Here is a 27,284-nt window from a genome sequence, read left to right as displayed (position 1 = left end):
CCCAATTCTAATGTGGTTTGGTGGAGTTTCCAATAACTTATGAATGAAAGTTTGGATTCACCTTCAACTAAGTTGATCTCATCACTTGCTTGATGAAGTAGGATTTGTTAAGGGATGAACTGTATTTGGATTGGTTACAACAGTCAGTGCGTTATATTTTATAACTTGAGGATGTTTTTGTGACGGCCCGAATTTCTAAACAATTACAAAATGAATATTTGAAATATAAATATCTCAAATATCACTATATTCAATTGTCTAAAAACCCAAGTTATGACAGGGTGGATACAACTCATGCTAAAACCGAAAACCCACATCATAAAAGAATCAACTTAACAACAAAATATTTTCAAAATTTCTCAACCATCACTTTATTAAAAGACTATCTTCCGTCCAAAAATCATCAATATAAAACTCTAAGAATAATAGGCCTTCAACATCGTATTCTCATGTCATATGAATATGAAACTACGTTATTACATACTTCCAAAAAGATTAGACCTAATAAAATAAACTCCCGGACTGCTCCAGAAACAAATCCAAATCTAACGCTGTGGTTCCACTGCCTTCCACCTATGTTCCCAAGAACACACCCACGTTGCCAAAACAAAGCAAACATGGGTCAGCAAAAATGAAATTTGCTGGTATGAGTAGACTAACTACATATAAATATTTCCAGTATTTACTTATCAAACTAACACTTTAAATATATCATAACTTAAACATTTTCAGCTTGGAAGACAAGTAGTTTCGTCATTTCAACCGGCATAGTTTCTTCCCAAGCAAAACTTCTATTATATTAACTCATTATAATAACTCGTTTTAATAAGTAAGTAATTGAATTAAAACTTACCGATATCCACTTCTGTATAAGGGTAGGACCGCGTCCTCGCACAAAATATTATTAAGTCCTACCCTCCTGCAAACGAAAGTTAGAAATTTTATATAACATGTATAGATATCCTATAGGTATTCAAATATAAGCCCAAACACACTCGCATAATCAAATCAATTTCTCTTATCAATTAATCAATTAATCAATTACTTTTCTTATACACCCACCCTTTAGTATCTATGTACCTTAGGTCATTCCCGCCATATTTAATGAATACCCGGGTCATTCATGGCACAGTCAATGAATACCCAGCTAACGGGCTATTTATGACACATTCAATAAATGCCCACCTATCACATGACATCTTCAGTAAAAAAAACTCATTTCCAAAACTTGAGGCGTTGAGAGATTCAAAAAGGGTGTGGTAAATTTGTTTACGCATTATTGAATGTTATTGCATATATTATTTCAGAGAACGGAGGAGTATCTTGTTTCATGTATTATTGTTTACGTGTTATTAATTAGATTGATGTTTAAATGTCATAGTGTCGTATATCATAAGAGACTGAAATATCACATAGTAGTTAATACACGTATATATAGAAAGGTCTTAGCGTAAAGCCAAGCACGCTAATAGCCCTAGACCTATCCTAATAGACCAATTCATAATCCGAGTTAAAAGTAAAACTTGGGCAACTAGTCAAAGTCAACTCTGGTCAACAGTCAAAGTCAACCTGCCAAAACCCAAAGACTAAGGCTCAAAGGGTTTAGTCTTTCCCAAGCCCAATATAACATAACTTAAGCCCATAAATGAAATAGAAAGAAAAACACACAAGCCCACATACTAAGTTCGGCCCAAGCCCAACAAAACCCAAAATCTCACTGTTCATCTTCCTCCCCAGCTCACCACTTCCACTGATCAGCCACCACCAGCCTCCACTAGTCCACCACCCTCACTCCAGTGGTTTGGTTCCTTGCGAAAACCCCTACCTAATGATACCAACAAAACAATCTAACTATTGATGAAAGAGAGAGTTTTCTATTAACAAAACAAAACAATCTAACTATGCTAGGTCATCTCTTCCACACTTCCTCCACCACTGCAGAGCTCGCCGGACCACCACTCACCTCCCAACAGTTCGGTTTTGCTCCCTACCAAAAACCCAATCTAACTATTGATAAGTGCTCAAAAAGTGTAATTTAACCCTCGATTATGCCTCTTGTTTAGCCATCTTAGTGGACTAATAGTGTTTGTAAGTTATGTTTTATGATTCTATAGGTGAAAGAGAAAGTTTTGTGGAATATTAGAGAAAAAGGGGTAAAATAGAGCAATTTAGAGCATTAAGGATCACATGGGAAGCCCGTGGACAATCATGGAGAAGGCCAAGGAATTGGAGCTATTAAAGATGCGACTTAGACCTATTTTAAAGCCTATTTGGAAGCCCAAGGCCAAAGGATTCTTTTCTTGGACCAAATCCCGCAAAAGAGGATAGAAGGATAGAGCAGAAGAGACAAAATAGACTTCCGCGTCTGGGACACATGGATCGCGCGTCCAGACGCATTTCTCACGTCTGAGACGCATGGATCGTGCGTCCAGACGCATGAAACAACACTGTAGCCAATTCCTTCTCAATTTTGGAGATGAAGTTGGACTCTGAAAAAAGGTCTATTTGTATTAGGAAACAAATGGCGGTTTGGAATGCTTCTAGAACTCATTATAACCCCTATAAATAGAGGACCTAAGTGCCTCATGTAATTTGTCAATTCACTTATATTCTTGTCTCCAAAACTTGAGGCAGAGAGAGATTAATAATAAAATATTCGGTTTTAACTAGCCTAGTCTTAATAAATTAGTCTTTTCTAGTCTTATGTTCTTCGACTCTTCTTCATGTTCTTCGTGTTTTTCCTTCTTTATGGAAGGCTAATCTTCTCCTTCAAGGGAGGAGATGAAGTCGGTGCTTAAGGTTTAATGATTCTTCTGGTTCATGGTGTTCTTTAATTAGGTTAGTTCTTTATGTTTTGAGTTATTAGTTTCATTGCCCACACCAGAGGATGGAAGTATAGAATAGGGTTTATGTTTTGCAATATTAATATCATGCTAGTGTTCTTTACTTTTCTTCTAGTAGTATAGTTCTTTAGAGTTAGGGAAATATTCTTTGTGTTGCCTCAGAAGGGTAGCTCAGGGAGTGGCTGCCTAGGGGAAGTATTCTTTGTGTTTGCCTTAAGTGGTGATTCATTAAATGGCCGCCCTATTAGGAAGTACTCCTTAATGTTGCTCTCGGTAATACATTGAATGGCTGCCCAAGCTTACATAAAAGGAAAGAAGATATTAATATCATAAACATAGGAATCTTAAGTAGAGTAAATTGTTAACGATGTCTCGTCCAAGAGGGCATCGGCACTCGCTCGATTGCCTAATTGTAGTCTACTTGTAAGAACAACCATGAAGTAGAAGGTCATAGATCAAAAATATTGGTGGATTCTAATCTCTTGAATTCCCTCTCTTATAAATTCTCAATAGTTTAGTTAATTTAGTTTAGTTTAGCATTAGAATCTAAAATCTCTACAATCATAATTTTTAATCCCTCAAACCCCTTTCCAAATTCCGTCGCCCTTCACATAACATACACTTAAAAGTGGAACGATACCCTACTCATCCTTTACTTATTGAGGGATAATTAGGTTTTAATACGCTTCTATTTTGTTCAACGACCATCATCTGTCTACATCATACACCATCTCATCTACACACACAAAAAGGAGGCAGTGTCAAATGGCGCCGCTGCTGTTTTAAGTTGTTTATGTTTAACGTTTTCTTTCAAGATTAGAACTATGGATATTGAGGTAATTTTAGCCGCATCATCCATCCTTTTGAGAAAGAGAGAAGCTTGAAGGACATCTCGAAGACAAGATCTACCATCCAGGTTAGTCAAATCTTCATTCTTTTTATTTCATTCTTAATATAGTTGCATCGTAGTTTAGTTTTATTGCTTTCTAGTATAATTGCATTTAGGACCTTTTCAACAATTGAAGTTGTAAGCCAACACAGTGAAATATCAAACTCTAGTGTTTTTTATCTGAATCTTGACAAACGGACTATCATCTGTGGGCCGTGGTACTTAAGCAATCCAAGTGATTCACCATAACCCTAGAAGAGACAGTTTTAGACAACGGGCGAGATACTAGCTGCAAAGCCCAACCCAGTTGAAGGAAAGTAGTTTTATAATTTAGAATAGTTGCATATTATTCAAGCATTGTAGGATAGTTTTTCGTCATTTTCGCATAGCATTTTCTAGTGTATGCCTCGTCGTCCATATCATCATCCGGTAAGAACACAACAGTGAACAAGGTTCAACAATCGACTCACAAGAATACTAGACGAGATTGATACAATGGCCGAACACAATGATGGAGGTGTTTTGGACACCAATAATCTCGGGTTATCCCACCCATGCAAGTTTAACAAGAGGAAGAAGTCGAGGGATTTCTATTCGCCAATCATTGGAGACCCACCCGCCAAAGATTGTTTCTCCGAGACGAGTTTTAACTAGTTTGAACTTAGAGCATCGGTAATCTCTATGCTTCCAAAGTTGATGGTTCGCATAATGTTCAAATTTTATGTTCACATGAGCAAATTTCTATCATCCTCGAGAACTTTCAAGAACCGTAATATCGGGATGAGAGTATTAAGTTAATTATATTTCCACTCTCACTCGAAGGTGAAGCATCCGAATGGTTAAGCGCGACAGCCGATCAATTCAATCAACAACTGGGAGAAGTTGAGAATAAAGTTTATGAACAAGTTCTACCCACCCCAGAAGACAGATGCCATGCAGCAAGCCATCAGCAATTTCAAAGGGAAGGTGACTGAAGAATATCATCAAAGCTGGGAGAAATTCAATAATCTGCTAGTCTCATGTCCACATCATGGTTATGATAAGAGCATAATTGGCTCATTTTTTCTTTTCGAGGACTTTCTACTATGAACAAGCAGATGATACAGTCAATACATCAAGGTAAGTTTACATCATTGGATGGAGAGGAAGCCTACAACTTTCTCGAGAATTTAGCTGAAGACACTCAACAATTGAATACTAGCAACGAGGACGTAGCTAGAGTGGAGGGGGTGGCGAAGCAATTTGGCAACCAAATTCAAGAATACCCAAATCAAGCGATGCTATCAATTATGGCAAGCCTATCAACAGGACTTGAAACTCTGAACAAGAAGTTTGATCAGTTCTCCATGAATCCTCCAAAAACAAACAATTTCCAAGCTAAACCTCAGCCATCCAAGCCTTGTTATGCCATTTGTGAGCTATGTTCTGATGAAGGCCACACTACTGAAGAGTGTTCGTACTATCTAGATACTAATGCAGAGGCATGTAGTATCAACTCTTTAAGAATAAATAACCAGTTCAATCAAGGACAGAATTACTAGAAGCCACAAAATACAAATCAGAGGAATTTTCCTCCAGGATTCCAAAATCAGTCAAATCAGTTCCAGAATAACCAGTATCAATTCCAAGACCGCCAGCAACCATACAAAAATCAACAGTCATACCATAACTAGCAATACCAAGCCAACACAAACAAAGAGTTAGTACCAGATCTTATGAGTGGATATATTGCCCATATGCCTCAGTCGAGCAAAGCAGTTATCCACATCTGGAATAAGCTATCACTACTATTGTCAATGAGCTGAAACAGACAAATCAAAGAACCCAGAAGTTGGAGAATAACTTTAGTGTCATTCAAGGCTAGATAGGGCAAATTGCGGCCGCCTTGACAGAGAGATCAAAAGGAGCATTACCAAGCCAGCCGGAGCCAAATCCGAAAGGAAGAGGTGTCTTGCAGGTAGATAACCTGGAGATTACTCATGACCAAGTTAATTATGTCACCACTCTACGGTCAGGCAAGAAAGTTGATAACAAGATTTTCTATGAACCAGGGAAAGATTCTGCTGAGCCTGAGGTAACTTATGTTTCCACCATCCCACCCAGTTCTAACAATCCAGATATATCTAATGTTGTGCCACCTGCTGAAGAAACTGTTGCAAAAGAAATTGAAGGAACTACTGTGGAAGTAAGTAAGAAGAAGTCATCACGAGTGACTCCACCTGTCACTCCACTATCTGTTATCAAGCCAACCGAAGCAGAAAGAAGAGAACCGATATTAAAGAATCTGCCAGCACTGTTTCCTTCAAAACTAGTGAATACCAGAAAAGATTACCAGTACAAGGAGATTTGCGATGTATTTCAGAATTTGCATATTAATATCCCATTTCTGACTGCCATCAAGCAAGTTTCCTCGTATGTCAAGTTCCTGAAAGATCTAGTAAAGAAGAAGACCAACATTTCGAAAGAAGCTTTTCTCGCTCAAAGATGTTCATCGTACCTACAGAATCTATCGGTTGTGAAACTGAAAGATCCTGGAAGTCCAACTGTTACATGTAGAATTGGAGATTCTTTGAAGGAGCAAGATTTATTAGATTTGGGTGCCAGTGTGAATATTCTACCATATTTTGTCTACGAGAAGTTAGGCTTGAAGGATCTAAAACCGACTGATGTTATTTTATAGTTGGCAGATAGATCAGTGAATATACCTAGAGGACTCATTGAAGACGTCATAGTCAAGATCGAAGATTTCTATTATCCGGTTGATTTCATAGTACTCGACACAGAACCTACATCCGGTAGGTAGATACCAATTATTCTAGGTAGACCATTCTTGGTCACTGCAAATGCACTCATCAACTGTCGAAATGGTAATATGACGTTATCCTTTGGTAATATGAGAGTCGAGACTAATGTTTTCCATATGTTACAGCAACCACAGGAGGTGTGTGCTGTGAACGAGGTATGCATGATTGAAGCATTATCACAGGATTATCTGACTCATTCATATCCTGTTGACGAGTTGTTGAAAGCTCTGACAGACTCAGATTGTGAGGAACTTAGTGTTGAGGCAATCAATGCAATTTTGGATTCATCACCTATCATGGATGACAGCAAGTTCAAAGAAAAGTTTGAATCGCCTTTGCCTGATAGACCATCTAAAGAGCTTAAGAAGGAGCCGCCTAAGCTAGAATTGAAACCTTTGCCGTCTACACTCAAGTATGTTTTCTTGGGAGATTTAGGAACCTACCCAATAGTCATTGCATCAGATTTGACTGAGGAGCAGGAATCCAGGTTAGTAGCACTTTTAAAGGAACACAAGTCAGCTATAGGTTGGACAATTGATGATATCAAGGGGATTAGCCTAGGGGTGTAATACGGGGCGGGTCGAGTCAACTGCGGGTCAAATAGTGATGGGTCGGGGCAGGGCGGGTCTAGGGGATACAAATCCAATGGTTCCCGATGGGGCGGGGCGGGGCGGGTTGAAGTGTCATGTCTTAGTACCATCACCCGGCCTGTTGGGTCAGTTTACGGGGCTGGTCATCTGGGGGTCGGGTGGAAATTATCATTTTAACCCAATTTCACCCAATTTTTTTTCCTAATTCTGCAAGTAATATATTTCCAATTCACAATAAAGAGAAAAAAAAATAGAATCAATCAATAAAAAATAAACAAAAATAAAAAAAAACTTGAACTTGAACCCAAAATTATATCTGGAAATTTGAAATTTTTTTCTCGTGATTTACCATTTGTAAATTGATTATTTTCCATAGCATAATAAAATGAAGATGGGAGCGAGGATCTATGGTACAAAACAATAAAATATAAACTAAAATAAGTCGAAATTAATACAAGGATGAATGATTCATCTTTTCCAAAAATCGAAAGTTGAATTTGAACTTTTGATATTTGTTCAATGTTCAAACTTGAATATTTGAGATTGATGTTGAACTTATAAGTTTGTGTTCATATCTCTCAAATTCCTACAAAAGTTAAAAGAAAATATAAACAAAATACAAAAATATTAGAGTTAGAGTCTTGAAATTGTGCGGGTCAACGGGGTTGGGTCAACGGCTTTTGACACGCAAAATGGTCAGCGGCTTGACGGTCGGGTTTGAGCATAGAACCTACACTCCATAGCCCGACCGCGATAAAAAACGTGGCGGGCGGGCTGGTCTATTCTTGGGTCAGTGCGGATTTGGGTGGCGGGTGAAGACCGGGTACCTTACCGGATGATGGGTCAACGGTTTTTTTTTACACTCCTAGATCAGCCCTATAATAGTTCAATATAGGATTCATTTGGAAGAGGATTCCAAGACTTCTAAGCAACCACAGAGGAGGCTTAATCCGAAGATGAAGGAAGTAGTTAGAGAAGAGGTTGTCAAACTTCTTGATACCGACATTATCTACCCTATTTCTTATAGTGAATGGGTTAGTCTAGTTCAAGTTGTGCTGAAGAAGTCCAGAACCACAGTGATCGAGAACGAGAACAATGAGTTGATTCCAACCAGGATTCAGACTGGATGGAGAGTTTGCATCGATTACAGGAAGCTAAATAGCACATCGAGGAAAAATCATTTTCCATTGCCATTCATCGATCAGATGTTAGAAAGATTAGTTGGACAAGCTTACTACTGCTTTCTTGATGGTTACTCATGATATTTTCAAATCCATATTCACCATGAGGACCAAGAGAAGACCACATTCACATGTCCGTTCGGAACATTCGCCTACCGTCGTATGCCTTTTGGTCTATGCAATGCACCGGCCACTTTTCAGCGATGCATGATGAGTATTTTTGATGACATAGTGGAGAAATATATGGAAGTTTTTATGGATGATTTTTAGTTTTTGGATCATTTTTTGAGGATTGCCTACACCATCTCTCCTTAGTCCTTAAACGTTGTTGCGATACCAACTTAGTTCTGAACTGGAAAAAGTGTCACTTCATAGTAAAGGAAGGGATAGTGTTGGGTCACCAAGTTTCAAAGGAAGGAATTCTAGTAGATCGATCGAAGATTGATATTATAAAGGATCTACCCAAACCGAGAACTGTCAAAGATATTCGTGCCTTCCTAGGTCACGCGGGATTCTACCGTCGATTTATCAAGGATTTCAGTAGAATTGCAAGACCGATGTCACATCTGTTAGGGAAAGATATTGTCTTTGATTTTGATACGTCATGTGTTGAAGCTTTTATGAAGTTAAAGGAAGCACTCACTTCAACACCAATCATTCGTGCGCCCGATTGGAGCCAGCCATTTGAGATCATGTATGATGCATCTGATTATGCTATAGGAGCCGTTCTAGGACAAAGAGACAAGAAAGTGTCGTACGCAATCTATTATGCTAGCAAGACCCTAAATGGAGCTCAGATTAATTATTCTACCACTGAGAAGGAACTCTTAGTCGTCGTTTATTCTCTTGACAAATTCCGACAATATCTGATAGGTTCAAAGGTGATTGTCTATACTGACCATGCTGCCTTGCCTCATTTACTCACTAAGCAGGATGCCAAGCCTAGGTTGATCCGATGGATACAACTTTTACAAGAATTTGATTTGGAGATACGTGATAAGAAAGGAACAGAGAATTTCGTTGTTGATCACCTTTCTAGATTGCTAGTAAAGAATGCGGAAGACTGCTTACAAATCTATGAGACTTTTCCTGATAAACAATTGTTCAGTATATCAGAAGTACCATGCTACGACCACATCATAAATTATCTTGTGACCGACAAGGTACCATCGCATTGGAGCAAGCAAGAAAAAGATTTATTCTACTCAAAGACCAGATATTATTTTTGGGATGATCCATACTTATTCAAGAAGTGTTCGGATCAGATTATTTGAAGATGCATCCCAGAATCGGAACATGAATCCATTCTATTATTCTGTCACGATCAGCCTTGCGGAGGACACTTTGGCCCGCAACGTACTGCAGACAAGGTATTACAAGCCGGATTCTATTGGCCTACTTTTTTTAAAGATGCAAATCTTTATTGCAAAGCATGTCCGAGATGCCAATTTTTGGGTAAGACCTCAAAAAGGTTCGAGTGGCCTCAACAACCGATCCTTATCTCAGAAATCTTTGATGTATGGGGTATAGACTTCATGGGACCATTTCCGCCTTCTTTTGGTTACACCTACATTCTACTGGCTATGGACTATGTTTCAAAGTGGATTGAAGCAGTTCCTACAAAGACAGCCGATCATAAAGTCGTCGTGGACTTTATGAAGAAGAACATTCTACTAAGATTTGGAACACCGAGAGCCATCATCAGTGATAACGGTTCTCACTTCTGTAATCGTGTATTTAGGAATCTTATGGCAAAGTATGGAGTAATTCACAAGCTAGCTTTACCATATCATCCTCAGACTAATGGTCAAGCAGAAGTTTCAAATAGGGAAATCAAGAGTATTCTGGAGAAGACAGTTAATCCTTCTTGGAAAGACTGGTCTCTTACACTCCAAGATGCACTATGGGCATACAGAACAACAATTAAAACACCCATAGGGATGTCACCATATCGCTTAATATATTGAAAGGTGTGTCATCTACCTGTTGAGTTAGAACATAAAGCTTACTGGGCAGTAAAATAGATGAATTTCAGCCTAGATCAAGCAGGAGAAAGGAAGAAGCTTCAGATCAGTGAATTAGAGGAATTGAGAAGTGATGCTTATGATAAGTCAAGGTTTTACAAGGATAATACTAAAGCATTACATGACAGAAGAATTCTGAAGAGAGAATTTGAACCTGGATAGAAGGTTCTGGTCTACAACTCTTGTCTAGAAATTTTCCCTAGAAAGTTGAGATCTAGATGGACAGGACCGTTTATAGTAAGACATGTCACACCTTTTGGAGCTATTGAAGTTGAAGACATAAAAAGGACTCGTTTCAAAGTCAACGCTCATCGACTGAAGCCTTTTATGGAATTACCAACTGGAGACGTGGATGCCGTTTTTCTCAAGGATCCGGTTTATCAGACTACTGTTGAAATGGAAAATTGGGGTAAGTTACCTACACACCTTAAAGATTACATTCTATGTCTTGCTGAACCTGTTACTCTGTCTAGTTTAAGTTTTTTGCATGAGGAAGCCAAGCGTCGTAAGCTTGACTCCTTGGGATCTCATTAGTATAAGTGCCACTAATAGCCGGGCCCTCAGATTTTCATAACTTTATCCTTTACTGAGAGGAGTTGCAAGCGCCGGAGTCAAAGTCTCATAACTCTAGTAGACCGAGTATAAAATGTCTACAGGAAGTAAGCATGTTGTCAAGAGATAGGACTCAAAAGTCTTGAGAATCTGTTTTTAAAATACTTACATTACGTCTTGGGGATCTGACGTAAAAAGACCTAAAAATTTGTTTCTTGAACTAATTGTATTTGATTTTCTCTATCTTGTGAGCTTAACCTTTATATGACAGAGAAAGATCAAAATATTGATATTCGGCATCAATGGTAATATCCTACCTTTTTCTCATCCAGTTCATTTACTTCTTTATACATTGAGGTCAATGCATGCATAAGTAGGGGGAGGGTGTACTTGAGAAATGAATTTCGAAAATTAGTTTTCAAAAACAAAAATATTTTTGTTTCTATATCAGTAGCATGAGAAAAATTAATTTTAATGATGAGTCTGGGATATATATTCTATACTGCTTAGTGTTGAGTTTGATAGATAGTTGATATTATTGATTTCATTACCACTTAGACTATTTATTATGCTCGAACATAGTTCTTGTTGATAGAATTCTTTATCAAGGCACCACCATAAGATTTTGGTGGGGTTTTGTATACTTTTGCTAGAAGAGATATTTAAACCCCTAGTCAACCGAAAGTAGAATTTTTAGACTTAGCTCGTGAGACGTGAGCTTTATACCCATTCTTTGGAGAGTTCTTACGAAAAATCCGAGTCTTAGTGACTCAACATCTTTCAGTTCTTTATGTCGTTGTAATATAGTCTCATTATTTGTTGATTTGGTTAATCACTTAAGTGACATCAACTGGGGAGATAGCCATTAGGTCTTGTAGTCTATTCAAACAGAGTATCATAATCGATAAGTCAAGTAGTGGACCCATTCGGTCTTTTATCCCACCTAGTAGGACCATCATGTTAAACCATTTTGAGCCTTACAACAAGCCATTTTTTTTTTCAAAAACCCTTTACCCTTTACCCAACTCCAGACAAAGAGTATAGCCAAAAACCTTTATCAGCCATACCCATATGTTTCTGAGAATACGAAGGGAACAAGGAGGAAGAAAGAGCACAAAAGGAAGATTACAAGGAAATATCAGAGAGATATAATGAATACCATCATTCTGTTCAAAGTGAAAGAAGCTAATGGAAAACAAGCATATCCAGTACTAATCAGGGATATACCACTGAGCTTTTAAAAAAAAAAAAAAAAAAATTGAACAGAAAGGATGGAAAAGCTAAGACAAAGGAAAAATTTTCTCTGCAATACAGGATTTGAATAAATCTTCCAAAGAATGAAGCAAACCCTTAGTGTTTTTCAGAAATAACACTTGAATCCTTTTTACCTGTCCTTCATAAACCAATACCCAAGCCAAGTTACAACCCATGACTTATCACTACAGTATGGTACGAAGTCTAGAATAGGTGAGAGGATGCTAAAGTGAAGGACCCGACACTTCATATGTGATTGACATTCTTTCCATGAGACTACTTTTATTCAGAAGTCTGTTTTTCAAGATAGTATGTGGGATGTTCGTATACATTATTCTTTTCTCCACATACATGAGGTAAAATAGTATACCACTTTCTGAGAGATTCTTTTCTGAGAGTATGACCGGTGAGGATTGAAAGTCGAGATTATCTGTCTAAAGGTAAACTAGGGATTCCATTTCTTGAATAAGAGAGTATAGGAGATTGACTAAGTACACACATAAGCCTTGATTTAGAATTTTGTCAATTTTTACTATCTCCTATCATAATCTATGAGTCTTTGCAGCAATGTAGTTAGCAATGGAGACCGTCTGTTGGAGTAAGCACTAAGTGGGTAAGAAATTTCACTCTTTGAAAATACTATTATTCTTGAACATGCTATTGATTGATTTTGTGGGTATATCACCTGAAAACCCTCACGAGACTATAACTCATCCTTTTTGGGGAACTTAAAGGTTTAAAGCCTTGTTGTATATGGTAAATGCAACCGCGATGCCTGCGAAAGTGAGTTAGGATTTTATTTTTAATTTGTTATTAGGATGTGATTTTGATCACTTATCTATTTTTTTAATCTTATTTGCTAAGAGACTAGCAAAAGGCTAGTTGGGAGTTGTGATAAGTGCTCAAAAAGTGCAATTTAACCCTCGATTATGCCTCTTGTTTAGCCATTCTTAGTGGACTAATAATGTTTGTAAGTTATGTTTTATGATTCTACAGGTGAAAGAGAGAGTTTTGTGGAATATTAGAGAAAAAGGGGTAAAACGGAGCAATTCAGAACATTAAGGATCACATGGGAAGCCCGTGGACAATCATGGAGAAGGCTAAGAAATTGGAGCTATTAAAGATGCGACTTGGACCTATTTTAAAGCATATTTGGAAGCCCAAGGCCGAAGGATTCGTTGCTTGGACCAAAGCTTGCAAAAGAGGATAGAAGGATAGAGCAGAAGAGACAAAATAGACTTCCACGTCTGGGATGCATAGATCGCGTGTCCAGACAAGATTTCTCGTCCGAGACGATGGATGGATCGTAAGGCCCGTGACGCATGAAATGACATCAGAGCCAATTCCTTTCGGTTTGGAGACTAAGTTGGACTCTGAAAAAAGTCTATTTGTATTAGGAAACAAATGGCGGTTTGGAATGCTTCTAGAACTCATTGTAACCCCTATAAATAGAAGACCTAAGTGCCTCATGTAATTTGCCAATTCACTTATATTCTTGTCTCCAAAACTTAAGGCAGAAAGAGATTAATAATAAAAGATTCGGTTTTAACTATCCTAGTCTTAATAATTAGTCTTTTCTAGTCTTATGTTCTTCGACTCTTCTTCTTTTCGTTCTTCGTGTTCTTCCTTCTTTATGGAAGACTAATCTTCTCCTTCAAGGGAGGAGATGAAGCCGGTGCTTAAGGTTTAATGATTCTTCTGGTTCATGGTGTTCTTCAATCAGTTTAGTTCTTTATGTTTTTAGTTATTAGTTCCATTGCCCACACCAGGGGATGAAAGTATAGAATAGGGTTTATGTTTTGCAATATTAATATCATGCTAGTGTTCTTTACTTTTCTTCTAGTAGTATAGTTATTTAGAGTTAGGGAAGTATTCTTTGTGTTGCCTCAGAAGGGGTAGCTCAGGGAGTGGTTGCCTAGGAGAAGTATTCTTTGTGTTGCCTCAGAAGGGGTAGCTCAGGGAGTGGTTGCCTAGGAGAAGTATTCTTTGTGTTTGTCTTAAGTGGTGATTCATTGAATGGCCACCCTATTAGGAAATACTCCTTGATGTTGCTCTCGGTAATATATTGAATGACTGTCAGAGCTTATATAAAAGGAAAGAAGATATTAATAGCATAAACATAGGAACAACCTTAAGTAAAGTAAATTGTTAACGATGTCTCGTCCAAGAGGGCATCGGCTGTAACGCCCGTATTTAAAATACGTATTTATTTATTTATTAATTAATTAATTAATTAATTAATTAATTAATTTAATTATTTATTTAATATTTGATTGGATTGGATTTGGATATGTGGGCCTGGTTTCTGGGCCCGAGTCTGTGTTGGGCTTGGGTTTCAAACCCAAGTATATAATCACATTGTTCTAGAGAATAGGGTTTTGGAGAATAAAAAAATAATAAAAATGGTGGCAGAGCTAGAAACTCGTTTGCTGGAGGGTGGAGCGCGACAATTTGGACTAGGAGGATTCGTGGAGCTGTCAAGACAAGTGAGTAGAGTTTATCTCTCACCACTACTAAAACTATGATTTTCGTCTGTTTAGTATTTACGAATTTACTGTCGAGTGTTTCCGACCAGTTTTTATAATTTTAAGTCTGTCGATATGTTTTAGATTTTAGTTGAACTGTTGAAACTCGGAAAACTGAGATGAAACTGTCGAAGTTTGATTTGGGCCCGTTAATGGTGGCGTGAGCCCAAACAAACAGTGGTCGTGTACATGGCTTGAATACTGTTATACTGTATTGTAGTGTGGGTTGATTTTGGTTTGGAGGTTGAACTGTTATACAGTTTCGGATGGGTGGTTAAATTGTTGTGGTGGTTTTGTATTGTTGTTTGATGTCGGGGGATCAAGGGATGGAGATTGGGTGCTGTTGGAGCTTGGAAGAGGGCGTCAATGGCTGCCAAAGCTACAACCAAGAAATCGCCAGTTATTGTTTTGAGCTAGTTTGGTTGAAACTATAAAATTGTGTTATGTTTTGATTGTTGGTTGGTTGATTGATAATGGGTTGAAGTGGGGTAGTGAGTGGTGCGTGAGAGTATCGCCGAGTGGAGCTTGTAGAAGCCGATTAATGGCGCATGAAGATTCGAGATCCAGTTTTGGTTGAGGATTTTAAATTTAAGAATTGAAGTTTTGGCTTTTAGTAAAGTTGTAGGGTTTGTGTTTAGGAGTGATTTCGGTTGGTTGAAATGGGAGATGGTGGTGGCCGGAAATTTGGGTCTGCCGGTGGTGGTGGTGGTATAGTGTAGAAAACACTGTCATTGGTCTTGGGCCTCGGGGTCCGGTTTTGGATTAAATTGGTTGGGCCAAAAACCTTATTTTGTTTGGGCCTGTTCTAATTGGTTTTCTTTGGGCCGAACCAAGTTAAGTTTTGGGCCAGTTCTGTTTTGGGCCGAAATCTAGTAGTGTGTTGGGCCAGTTCCAGATTAAATGGTGGACCAGTTTTGGTTTAGTTTGGGCCCAGTTTGGGTTAAGTTGTTTGGGCTAAAACTAATTGCTTTTCTTTGGACCAGTTTCAAGTTAGTTTTGGGGCCGGTCCATATAACTTAAAATGGATCTAATTGGGTCTTTAAATGTTCAGACTTTTGGGTTCTAAGGTTTGGGCTTGGCCAGTTGGGTCCGAACCATTACCTTAGTCATGAGCCCATGAGCCATGCACATTGACCTTTGCCCTTAGCCATGAACCATGGCTATGACCCTGAACCTGTTGAACATGGAAACGACACTTTGACTTTGACTTTGACCATTGACTTTGACCTTTGACCGTTGACTGTGGAATGTTGACTTTTTCCAGATTTTCACATATTTAAGTATATGGACAAATGTAGTAATAAAATATTGTCGGAAATTGTATAATTTTGTTTGTCTTTATCTAATTAAGATTTGATGGGAGTATTGCGTAAAGCATATAATGTTTGACACGTAACAAAAGGGGAATTTATATAGGACTTAGATATATACATTTTTACGAGAATTAAATTATATACGGATTTAGATTCATGGACTTTGATTGTGGACTGTTGATTGTTTAATCGTGTTACGTTTTTATATATTAAATTGTATGGACAAATCAAATGCTAAAATGCTGTGTAAGCTTGTATAAATTTGGTTGTCATTATCTAATTAAGATTTGACGTTGATATTGTGACATTATATAATATGTTGGGATATATATATTAAAGGCAATAGTTTTGGAGAAATAAATGTATGGACACTCCATTATTTTATCTGTGAGATGCTAGTAGAGTATTTGTGGATATTTTTCATGAGATTGTGGCGTAGTGCAATAATATATTGGCACGTGAAAGAATGAAAGTGGTTATGAGATATAATTGAGATATTTCTAAATATTGTGGCTTAGTGCAATAAGGTATTTGACCTGCACGTGATATAGTGGAATTATTATGAGTCATAAATGTATGACACCTGAATAAATTACGTAACGAAAATCCTAGAACCTGACTACCACAACTCATGTGATTTGCCCTGTGTGGGCGTATGTGATATGATTGGCCCTTGTGTAGGGTGTATATATAAGATGTTGATTAACCCATGTGTTGGGCAATCATAGCCGAATAGTGGCTTGATTATTCCGTTCACAAAATAGAACGAGACGTGCGATATTTTATGCCGAATAGTGGCAGTACTTACATAATGGCTTTTGTGTGAGGGTTACCTGGTGTGTGGCATCCCGCTCAAGGTAGTTACGCACGGAGTGGTTCATTATGTAAGGGGAGGCATGTAAATGTACATGTTCGGCGTTGGGAAGCGATTGTGGTAGCTTGGGAAACTAGGTAAGACATAGATATGACGTGATTTTAGGGACACGTAAAGAAATCCTTAATAATATAATTATGGTAATATGTTGGTTAATGATGTATCTTTAGATAGATGATTGTATATGGTTTTGCAAAAGGGTGGGTCAAACTAATTACTTGGGCAGAGACGACCCACTCTGTAATTGAGCATGAAATGCGGTACGTATAAAATATTCTTGGTTGGTCATTAGTTTAGTTAGAACCTAAGGCGCCTCGATGGAGGAACTACATGCCTTATTTATTATGCGTATAGTTTGTTGTGTGGTTAGTGGAAAGTTATGGCGCCTCAGTGGAGGAACTACCTGCCATAATTATTGTACTTAAGGAGGTCGTATTAGTTGTTGGAAGTTAAAGCGCCTCGGTGGAGGAACTAACTGCCTTATGGATTGTATATGTATATGTATAATTATATGTTGTATTTTAGAGCTACTCACACCAGCATTTTTATAATGCTGACCCGATTTGCATGTTTGCTTATCGGGTGTGTTCATTAAATGAACATAGTTGATAAGTCTTGACAGGTTTAGTGTTGAAGAAGATTAGTTGCTGCTTGTGGTTTGCGTTAGCGTCGCATTTCAAGATAGGCTTTGTTTTCCTTTGAGGTGATATAGATTTTCAGTTGAGATAAGGTTATTTGCATTTTCATTTGTAAATTGTTTTGTAATGAAGAGGACTTTTGTTTGAGTTAAAATTTTTATTGGTTTTTAATTATCCGCATATTTAAACTGTTTATGGGTTTTTGGGAGTTGAGAGTGCGTCACACCTCGAAGATCGAAGAGTCGGGAACAAATAATGTTTTTCCGAATTCTGTCGAAATTCGGGGTGTGATATCGGCACTCGTTTGATTGCCTAATTGTAGTCTACTTGTAAGAGCAACCATGAAGCAGAAGGTCATAGATCAAAAGTATTGGTGGATTCTAATTTCTTGAATTCCCTCTCTTATAAATTCTCAATAGTTTAGTTAATTTAGTTTAGTTTAGCATTAGAATCTAAAATTTCTACAATCATAGTTTCTAATCCCTCAAACCCCCTTTCCAGTCCTATCCTTCACATAACATACACTTAAAAGTGGAACGATACCCTACTTATCCTTTACTTATTGAGGGATAATTAGGTTTTGATACGCTTCTATTTTGTTCAACGACCATCGTCTATCTACACTATACACCATCTTATCTACACACACAAAAAGGAGGCAGTGTCAACTATACCAACAAATCGCGATTCCCCTACTCTTCCAAATCGCGATATTGACGGCCATTAGCGTTTCTTCAAGCTTCAATCGCCCCTCTCCATCACCCATTCAAACATCAAATACCAACCTCAATCACCCAAACCAAACATCAATTCAATACCCAACATTTCACCATAACAACCAAACATCATCAATCATAACCACAACAGTAAGGATTCAAGTTCAAACTAATATACATGACGACTCTGGCTCGCGCTGCCATTAACAAGCATAAGGCTTCGACAGTTCCATCACACAGAGTTTCAACAGTTTCAATATGCAGCATGGTTCGAGAATAAACAAAAAAAAAAACAGAATATAAAACTTGTATTCTCGACAGAAATCTAGTATAGTGCAGTATAGGTTGTAAGTCACCAGAAAATCCAATAGTTCAGTAAAAGGTAAAATATCTACTCACCGATATAGAACTTATTTGCTCCTCCTGTTATCAGGAATAAACTTCTCTCTTTCCTTCTGTGAAACTCTCTTTTCTGTAAAACTCTCTGTTTTTACCAACTCTCCATGCAAATTTCTTTTTATTTTAAAACCCCGCGAAAACAAGGAAGGAAGGTTTATCTCTTAACCTACGGGGTTTCCTATCCTTAACAAATGTTTATCCTATTTTGTTTTACATACTATTATTATTATTGTTATTATTATTATTATACTAGGAAAAGTAAAAGAAAAACACGGGGTGTTATAGTTTTGTTCAAAGAAAGATGGGGAAGGATATGATTCCATTCCATGAAGTATAAACACTTGAGTAAACTAATCTTTTGTTGATTGAACTTATTTGAACTAGTTGTAGCAAGATTGCAAGCTTGCTCACTAGTTTGATCTTGATTGATTGTTCCAGTTGCCAAACAACATGTAGTTGGCTTTGCTTATCTTTGTGTAAACCAAGTTATATTCCATCAATCTGATATTCACAAGAACTCCTTGGATCGTTTATAATCAGCAAAAAGGAAGGTAATCTATCAAAGTACTGAACTTTTTGGTTTCAAAAGTATTAATGGAACTTAAAAATGGCAACTAAAACTTGAAACAGGGCAAAGAGTTTCAAAAATAACGAAAACCCAGATGAATCCTTCGGTACACCAATTTTTGGGTAGGCAGTTGCTTCTTTCCATTAGCCTATTAATAAATGAGGTCAAAATTATAAAATGATGTCTTAAATTTGAGACAGATGTCTGAAATTTCAGTTTTTGTGGATGTGTATCTACACCCAATTTTTTGAAAAACCAACGACCAAAAAGGGTGAACTTCTGGGTAAGCTTCCATTTCTGCCCCGCTATATTCTTCTTCCCTCCATGTCTCTTATTTCATTAAAGAGGAAAACATATCAACCATCAAAATCAACACTATAACAAAACCATAAAAAACAACCAAAAAAAGTGAAAAACTTGCTACATTAACCAGTAATAGTAATAATTTCGAAAAAAATTTGAAGATTGATTTTATAACTATTTAGTACCACGTACTTTCATTTTTTTCCTAAATAGTATCCGTATTTTTTTTCTCGCCTATTAATACCTCGAACTCTCAATTTATGTCAATTTAGTACCTCGGTCTGTTTGCCGTCTCAATCCGTCTGATTTCGCTAACGGGGAGCTCACGTGTTTAAGCATGTGAGTTGGGTTTCTCTAATTAGCGCTAAATAACTCAATTAGTGTGTGACAAGATGACATCAGCGCTTCTTCCCAATCTAACGGTAAAAAAAACTGAGATCATTTTCTCTTTAATAGCGCAACAAATACCATTTTATCTCTTCTCAATTTCTCAACTTACCACAAACAAATATTGATTAGAATTGAGCTCGACCACCGTCTTAGTTTCTTAACATACCACCATTTCTCAAATTCCATAGCTGCAGCTCAACCACGTGGACTGCAAAAGATCTCCATTGCAAAAGAAGGAGGATGAAGCTAATCAAGTGTTCTTTTTTCCAAAAATGAAGGTAATTTAGATTAAGTTTATAACTTTGATTAAGTTTGAGTTTTATAATTAAGGTTTTGTTGAATATATGAAGGTAATTGTTGAATATCTTTTTTGATGAACTGGGAAAGAGTACTCAACTGGGAAAGTGGTATTGTGTGGGCATACGTATGCTATTGGACTATGGCTAAATTGTTTATGCATATGTAATAGGCCATATCTTCATGAGTTTCAAATTTTGATGTTAGTACATGTTTTGTTCATAGGTTGAATATCAGATTTGTGATGAAGTTGGATACTCAACTACTGAGTGCCAATTTCTATACTCTCCATGTAAAGAAGCTACATGTGATGGTATCCGATTGTTGGGCATATCACAAATAGCTCGCAATCTAGGAAGGAAATACTTGAAGTTTCAGCATGCTACATGTTGAAGTTATTTGCAATGGTTGGATGAAGCTGTTTATGAAAAACTTTCTAGGATTGGATCAAGCACATCAACAAACGAATGCTTTAAGTGTGGTCAGGCAGGCCATTGGATGCCCGATTGCCCTTGGGTAAACTGCGAATGCAAGAGAAATGATTGTAGGGGAAGGAAGACTGTTAAGATTACCAAGTATGGATTAAATGTTGGGAAAAAGTACTTGAAATGCAAGTGTTGTGGGGGATTTGAATGGCTTCATGATGCACTGAAGATGGAGGCAAAAAAGAAGACAACCACTTTGGCTGCGGAACCTATTGTTACCCTAAAAATGACCCTATCAGAATTTTCAATACTAAATATCAATGGATGAACATGTAATTTGGAATACAAAACTCTGTCAACTTAATCTTTAACTTCTGTCAGAGTTTTAGCTTTGTAATGGACATGTAACCTGTTAAAGTTTTGTTGTTTATTAGGCATGTAATCTGACAGAAGTTTGTGATTTGTAAGGCATGTAAGACTAGTTTCTTAGTTAAATGTTGATCTGACAGAAGTTTGTGGTTTGTAAGGCATGTAACACTAGTTTTTTTAGTTTTTTAGTTCATTCTTGGGTTTGTTTACTTATTTATTATTGTTGGCATTACTAAAAAGGGTCGATATGTACATGGTTTGAATCAAAGAAGCTCTGGGATAGTTAAGCATTTCATGCATAACATATGTTCAAGTAAAGGAGACTAACCTTTTTGAGATCATCTTTTTGGGAAACAATATGAAGAGAAGTCCAACCTCTATCATCCATATCCACAGCACATATAATACAACAACCTCTTCCCAAACAAATTCCTCTTATAAACCGAACCCGAACTACCCAATTCTTCTTCTTCTTGCCCCATAATTCTTCTTTTTTCTTACACACGCAGTAAAATCTCTAAAATCTCAAACCAATAAAAAAAACAACGATCTTGAACCCTTTATATATAATAATTTTGTAGACAAACAATAGTATCAAAGAATTCAGTAAGATTCATAAACATAGTAAAACTTAACATTGAGTGACATTCAGTAGCCAAAATTCAAACTGAATTTCAAAAGCTCTAACATAATCCATACACAAAAAAGAGTGGAGTACTCAAAACAAAAAGCAGTCGAGTTACTTGCTTCAATTGTTGCTCAAACACTCCTTCAAATGTTGAGGAGAGGTAAACTTCAGCCTAACTTCAGGCACAAATGTAAACATGTCCTATTGAGGATTGTAAACAGGGTAATTAGTTTTAGTTTTCCCCTTATTGACAACATGAGCGTCACACTCATAATCTGATTCTGACTCAGGAGTGTCATAATTATCACTATCACCATACTCAGTATCATAACCATCATTAACATGATAAATAGGTACATCCACATCTTCATTATGTAGGTTAGTCATTAGTTCAGTAGATGTGGTTCAGTTATTGGTTCAGTAGGTGGATCAGTAGGTGGTTCAGTCATTGGTTCAGTAAGTGGTTTATCCTTTCTTGTTGGTTCAGTGGGTGGTTCAATAGCTGTTTGTTTACATTTTTTTGAAGCCAACTTCTCAGCATCCTCTGTGCATTTGATACCCTAACCTCTATCAATTCTTCATCATCAGTGGCAAAGTCTAAACTTCCAGCTTTGTTGATGTCATTAACACCCTTTTCCTCTTCAAACTCAACCTCATCCTCAAACTTAGAATCATTCGTTATCTTCTTTATGGATAACATACACATCAATGTTTCCATACACAACAACTTGGTCTAACATTTCAGAAATAGATCTTTCATTGCCGATTAATTTAAGACCTTCTGCTAGAGACAACCCATGATAATGATAATATAGCTTCTAATAATTGTAGTTGAGTATATAACCCAATTGAGAAACCTTAGCATGAAGATCATACAAGTTCATAGCAGCAGGATCAAGACCATAGTACACTTGCTTATACCCAGCTTTATAATGCAATATTGGCTCCACTACACCATAACTGCATTTTTGTGATAGAAGCTTTTGAGGTTTTGTGATGCCAAAATGGTGTCAGAAATTTTGTGTCGAAAATTAGACGTTAGTATTCGGTTTTTAGCTTCACAATAAATCAAACGGTTATTTTATTTTTTTTAAGAAAATTCTAGAAAAAATTAGTGACGGCATATAGGCGTGAAAGGTATAAAAATTTTAGCTAATAAAAAATTGAAATCAGCGCACGTGTTCTGCACAGGCGTCAAACTCTAACGACATTAGGTTTCTTCTTGATCTCAGCTCTCTGAAAGAGTGAAACCCCTTGCCCTAAATATGTTCTTCCTCCCCACTTCTTCATATTCCACCTCCTTCCCCTAATTTCGACGACGGTGAATTGAAGACGGCAGTTTTGTTTATCCCAACATCTCCATCTTAAACAGAGGTACTCTCTTTTCAATCTTTTAAGGGTACAGTTGATGAAGATAAGTTTTGTTTGTCTTGATTTTTGTTTTGGGGTTTCTAATGTGATTTTGTTTTCTAGGGTTTATAATTTTGGGTCTTTCTTTCTTTGGGTGCCGCCTCATCATTTGGTGCCTCTTCTTTGTCATTCTTTGTTTCCATGGACATCTTCTTTGTCTTATTCATTATTTTTCACCACCAAAGCTTATTTCACTTTGGGGTTTTGATTTTTTTCCATAAACTTTGATTCTTTTCATGTTTTGGTGAAACTAGTGAACGTTTTAGCTGGATTATGTACTAGGACTTTCGATTTCAGTGAAGGTGTATTTCTCAGTTCAAGTTTGTTTTTCTATCAACTTTTTGTTACAATTATGATAATTAAGAGTATTGAGAGTTATATATGGTTTTGAAGTGAGTTATAAACCACGACTTGATGCTTGGGAAAAACCACGATTTAAACCAGCAATTTTCGCATGGGGCCTTGGGCATTTAGGGAAAAGTACTCATGAGCATGGTTTGGGTTTTGGGCAGACAAGGGTGTTCTTAGAAGTGGGCATGATCAGCTAAAAGTTTGTACATGTTTAGTTGTTTCTTGAATATATTCAAAAGTGACGTCTCATTCTGTTCATGTTTTTGAATCTATAGATAAGTATGTAGTTGATCATGTTGTGTAGTATGCTCTGTATGTACTAGTGTACTCGTACCCCTACGAACGGCCATCATTGGGTACTACTATAAGAGCCGCCCACTAATGAGGCGTTCTTGCTTTCCCACTACTATGGCAGTCCCGCTTGCCTACTAGTGAGGCATGCTTGCTTGCCCGCTACTGTGGCATCGCTTGCCTACTAGTGAGGCGGGCTTGCGTGCCCGCTACTATGGCAGTCCCGTTTGCTTACTAGTGTGGCATTCGAGCATACCCTCTATTGGAGCAATGACACTGCCCACTAATATGGCACCCAAGTTATATATAGCAGATCCGGAGATATGTCAAGGGATTTTTTTCATATGAAGCTTTTGGAAAATTTTCATACAAAGAGGAAAATATCTCATCAAATAAGGAAAGAGTATTTTAAGCAATGAGAAGCTTAACACATTCATTTTCCTATAAATACCCAACAATCATTTCAAACAAAGAACTACGTGCATTTTTTAGACTTGATTCCAGATAACGATTTGGATATGTAGGCAGCCATTGGTGGTACAGTCTCTCTCACTTCATATCAACCTCTCCAACAAGATCATTAGTGTGTTTGCGTGAGTTCTCACCCAAACATAATTGGAGCCGTCCGTGGTCCTTATTGACGAGCCCTCTTCCACATTACTTCTTCCAAGCACCATTAATGGCAAAAACTATAAGGTCCCAGGCGAACAAGAATGCAATAACAACAACAACAAAATCCAGAAGTGCTAATCAATTAGGAAGTGATAGATCAACCTGCTACAACAGATCTGCAAGATCAGCCTTCGCAACTCCAAGTGCCACGATAACCCAGATCTAGACGTCTGCCACCTCAGGCTCCAGTAACTCACCTTCAAGATCTAGATGTTATAAGTACAAATGAAGTAGACCCAGAAAATATGGAGATAGGAGATGAAGACGTGCCTTTAGAAGTGTTGCGTCAGAGGTTCATAAGAGAGAAGGAGCATAACAACTACTTGCAAAAGCAACTGGACAAAGGGAAGCAAGTACAAAAGGATGACGTCGATGCTGCATCTTCCACACCTGTAAGAGCCCCCAGATCTGGTGAAAACCGGAGTGTATTCAACCGACTATAATTTAATTACGGCACATCCCATCCATTGGAGCATGTCCCTGAGCATCATTAAAATCACTCAAGGTCCAGCAGACATTCATCCCATTCAAGAAGGCGATACAAATCTAGAAATACCAACAACACTAGGTGTAGCAGTGGTCATAACGACATGACAAGATCATTGAATGTTGATCATAGCGCATCAGAAAGGTGGACAACATCCATAATAAGACGCAATGCTGGACGCCAAGATCAGGACCTCAGAGACGAATTGCAACATGACCTTAGACATGTCTTGAATGCAGCAAACCGATACAGACAAGTTAACGATGGTCAGCCCAGAATATGGAGACACCAAAGAAACGACTCCCCAGTTCGACAGCCTAGCCCGTTTTATTGGTATAGGTCTCGCAGCCCAAGGAACCAGCAAAATCTAGAAGTAAGCAACAACTGGGGGTGACCACACTGTAAGATGCAACATAGTGAAGTCACTCCTCAAGTCGAAAGTCAAGAGGTCGTAGGAGCAGCATTTACGGAACAACAAATCAGAGACATAATCAAGAAAACAATGACCAATGCGGGTGTGGCTGAAACTCGATGGAAAGACCTTACAGTGAACGAAGATGTAGTTGGGCGATTTTCTCTGATCATACAAAATGCAAAACATTAAGACAGCTTCAAACAACCAGATCTTCCTAATTTTAATGAAGCAGGAGGTGACCCGAACGATCATGTCATGGAATTTAAAAGCAGACTCATTCTCTGGCGTGGAGATGACCCCCTCTTATGCAAACTTTTTTCGTCGACATTAAAAGGAGAAGCTCTCTATTGGCTCTCCGGCATGCCAGCTCGTTCTATCACATTATTCCAAGAATTAGCAAGTTAGTTCACAGACCGGTTCAAGCATAATTGGACACGTCCTAAGGATATCAGCATCTTGCTAAATACCAAATAGCAAAAGGATGAAACTCTGGCAAAGTTTGTAATTCGTTTATGCTAAGTGCAAGCAGAGATTACTGATGTCCCTGACGTAATGATCGTTCATGCATTCAAGGAAGGAATACATTTCGATAAAAATGGAATTTACAATTCCCTTATACGAGACCCCCCCGCAATCCAAGTCTGATTTGTTTACACGAGCACAACAGTTCATTAACGTCGAAGAAGATGTTATAGCAAAAGTCTCAAGAGACAAAGATTATTTTCGAAATAAAGATTCAAGCGATAGTAAAGCCAAGCAGAAGCAAAACATTGCAGAAGGACAACAACAAAAATCAGACACAGTTCGCGAAGAAATGAAGCTCACTCCATTAAATGCCAAATATGAAGCAATATATGAGAAGATTAAAGGACGTTAACTTACTTTTTTCTCCAATGCCCTTACCTGAAAACACAAAGTTTAGGAGTGACAAAAATCTTTTGTGTCACTTCAAAAGGACAGTTAGACGAGTTTTTACTTCAAAAGACTATGAAGCAAAATTTAGCAATGACAGGCTACAATGTCATCCTAGTTGGTCATGCCAAAATTAATGACATTTCACGAACAAGGCAGAAGTATGAGCAACAAGCCAAGTTTGGTTTCTTGCATGAATTTTATCACGTAAATAACATTGATTTTGCAGAAGGAATTCGTTCAGAAACTACCGAACCCAATCCTTTATGTTTTAGTGATAAAGACATAATGGGCGTCCATTATTCTCATTATAATGCAGTCGTCATCTCTGCTTTCATTGGATTATGGCGAGTTCAGCGCATCATGATAGACACGGGGAGTTCTATCAGCGTCATTTTTGCAAGTTGCTACAAGAACATGCAACTTTCAGAGAATTTGGTGGTTGTAGAAAATAATCCAATAGTCAGTTTCAATAGAACAGCAACAACCCCAGTGGGCAGAGTTTCTTTACCAGTCACACTCATAGACAAGATGGCAGATATTGAATTTCTTCTGATGAATTGCAAATCCCCTTACAATGCAATCTTAGGAAGGGATTGGCTCCACAGTATGGGGGCAATAGTCTCTACTTTTCATCAGGCAGTCAAATTCCCATCCCTCGGAAAAATTTGTAAGATACGGGGCAACCAAATAGCTTCCCACAACTGCCACGAAAAAGTCTTGGAGGAGTATCGTCAGTCCGATATGCGAGGAAATACAGTTCTCAGCAATTCGCAGGAGGTGTCTAAGTCAGAATCAGTACCACATAATATTTGTACTGCTATTTCACGAAATAAAGGGCTGCTAATTATAGACCGCCTCTTAGAAGTGCAGATTGGGAATTCAAGCGGCGAAACAACTTTCATATCGGGAGAACTGTCAGAAAGCGAACAAGCGGAGATGATTGTCCTCCTCAGAAAAAAACAAGACAATATTTGCTTAGTCAGCAGAACAAATGCCTGGACTTAGCCCAGATATTGCATGCCACACGCTTGACATTGATCATACAACCAAGCCAGTACGACAACAAGCCAGTACGACAGAAACCTAGGCGTATGACACTGGATAGAAAACTCAAGGTCAAAGAGGAGATCGATCATCTACTCTCAGTTAAGCCTAAGAAAG

This window comes from Coptis chinensis, chromosome 8 (assembly GCF_015680905.1).
Source record: "Coptis chinensis isolate HL-2020 chromosome 8, ASM1568090v1, whole genome shotgun sequence".
NCBI classification, from domain to species: domain Eukaryota; kingdom Viridiplantae; phylum Streptophyta; class Magnoliopsida; order Ranunculales; family Ranunculaceae; genus Coptis; species Coptis chinensis.
This window is presented reverse-complemented; position numbering follows the sequence as displayed.